General features: G+C 47.4%; 1 pseudogene; it reads right to left on the bottom strand.

Annotated features, from left to right (window-relative positions):
* Positions 1-1990: 1990 nt before the first annotated feature.
* On the bottom strand, positions 1991-2108 carry LOC126163566 (5S ribosomal RNA; annotated as a pseudogene).
* Between the last annotated feature and the right edge of the window lie 407 nt (positions 2109-2515).

The following is a 2515-nucleotide window of genomic DNA, read 5'->3' as shown; positions in this document are numbered from 1 at the left end:
TGCCCAGTTTTCGTCTCAAGTGCTGGACAAGTTCACTCCTCTGGAAGGGGAGGCCAACATTGCCAACAATCGGCTGGAAAGAGACGCGCTGACATGATCGAGGCGAGTGCGCTCTGCAATCTCCCTCAAACAATTTTACAGAAACTATTCGATAAACAAAATCGTTTTCGCTTACTTATAGCTTTGAGTGTCAGCTTCATGATGACGTGCTCATCATTTCGTTAAGATCAAAAGTATGGTTCAAAAATGGTTCAAATGGCTCTGAGCACTATGGGACTTAACTTCTATGGTCATCAGTCCGCTATAACTTAGAACTTCTTAAATCTAAGTAACCTAAGGATATCTCACACATCCATGCCCGAGGCAGGATTCGAGCCTGCGACCGTAGCGGTCGCGCGGTTCCAGACTGTAGTGCCCAGAACCGCTCAGCTACTCCGGCCAGCGATCAAAAGTATCCGGGCACACTCAAAAACATACGTTTTTCATGTTAGGTGCATTGTACTGCCACCTACTGCTACGTACTCCATATCAGCGACCTCAGTAGTAATAAGACATCGTGAGAGAGCAGAATGGGGTGCTACGCGGAACTCACGGACTTCGAAGGTGCTCACGTAATTGAGTGTAACTTTTGTCATACGTCTGAACGCGACATTTCCACACTCCTAAACATCCCTAGGTCCATTGTTTCCGATGTGATGATAAAGTGGAAAAGGTGAAGGGGCACGTGCAGCACAAAAGCGTAAAGGCGGACCTCGTCTGTTGACTGACACAAACCGCCTTCAGTTGAAGAGGGTCGTAATGTGTAATAGGCAGACATGTATTCAGACCATCACACAGGAATTCCAAACAGCATCAGGATTCATTGCAAGTACTATGACAGTTCGGGGGGAGGTGAGAAAACTTGGATTTCACGATCGAGCGGCTGCTCATAAACCTCACATCACGCCGGCAAATGCAAAAACGACCCCTCGCTTGGTGTACGGAGCGTAAACAATGAACGATTGAACAGAGTAAAAACGTAGCGTGGAGTGAAGAATCACTGTACACAATGTGGCGACCCGATGGCAGGGCGAGGGCATGGCGAATGTCTGGTGAACGCCATCTGCCAGGGTATGTAGGGCCAAAAGTAAAATTCGGAGGCTGTGGTGTTACGATGTGGCTGTGTTTCTCATGGAGGGGGGGCTTGCACCCCTTGTTGTTTTGCGTAGCACTATCGTAGCACAGGCCTACATTGATGTTTTAAGCACCTTCTTGCTTCCCACTGTTGAAGAACAATTCGGGGATGGCGACTGCACCTATCAACACGATCGAGCACCTGTTCATAATGCAAAGCCTGTGGCGGAGTGGTTACACGACAATAACATCCCGGTAATGGACTGACGTGCACAGAGTCCTGACCTGAATACTACAGACCACCTTTGGGATATTTTGGAACGCCGACTTCGTGCCAGTCCTCACCCACTAACATCGATACCTCTCGTCAGTGCAGCACTCCGTGAATAAAGGGCTGCCTTTCCTCAAGAAACCTTTCAGCACCTGATTGAACGTATGCCTGCGATAGTGGAAGCTGTCATCAAGTCTAAGGGTGGACCAACACCATATTGAATTCCAGAATTACCGATGGAGGACGCCACGAACTTTTAAGTCGTTTTCAGACAGGTGTCCGGATACTTTTGATCACACAGTGTAGTTATTGTGATATTTGCATTTAAGTAAGACACTAAGAGAAACTGGAAAAAGTTTTCAATGAAAAACTGCATATGAAATTTAGCTAAACCAAACTAAACTCCTAACAGGCCTTGGAAAACCCAATGGTACCGACAAGCCGCCGAGTCATTCACAGCCCACAGGAGTCACTGGATGCGGATATGGAGGGGGATATGGTCAGAACACCGCTCCCCAGCCGTATGTCACTTTACGAGACCGGAGCCGCTACTTCTCAATCGAGTAGCTCCTCAGTTTGCCTCACAAGGGCTGAGTGCACCCCGCGTGCCAACGGCGCTCGGCAGACCGAATGGTCACCCGTCGAAGTGCTAGCCCAGACCAACAGCGCTTAACTTCTGTGATCTGACGGGAACCGGTGATACCGCTGTGGCAAGGCCGTTGGCGGATTCAGCTAACAAATATAATTATTTCTTTAGACTTGGCTGGAGGTCCATCTGCCACCAATCTCGAGAAAACTGACCGTCGCACATCCATTTGCAACCATGGGCACCAGCGATAACGCAAGAGTGAATTATCCATAACATTCCTCATATGTCAAACGGTTGAATGTACCGAAACGATATTAAGACAAATGATAGCGCACAAACAGGAGAGTACTTTGCCGTATGTTTATTAAAAGAAACTTCGTTATTTACCATGTTGTCCCACTAACTACAGACTTTTTCTATGAAAGAATGTAATTTTTCAGGGCCGTCGAAATGAGAAATGCTGAAAGTTGTGGAACAACATAAGTGAAGACATTATACGTTTAGTTTTATGCCGAGGGTGGGCTTTTCATAAGCTGTTGGCC

Source organism: Schistocerca cancellata, chromosome 2 (genome assembly GCF_023864275.1).
Source record: "Schistocerca cancellata isolate TAMUIC-IGC-003103 chromosome 2, iqSchCanc2.1, whole genome shotgun sequence".
Taxonomy (NCBI): domain Eukaryota; kingdom Metazoa; phylum Arthropoda; class Insecta; order Orthoptera; family Acrididae; genus Schistocerca; species Schistocerca cancellata.
The sequence above is the reverse complement of the archived record's forward strand: the minus strand, read 5'-3'. Positions and strand labels throughout refer to the sequence as shown.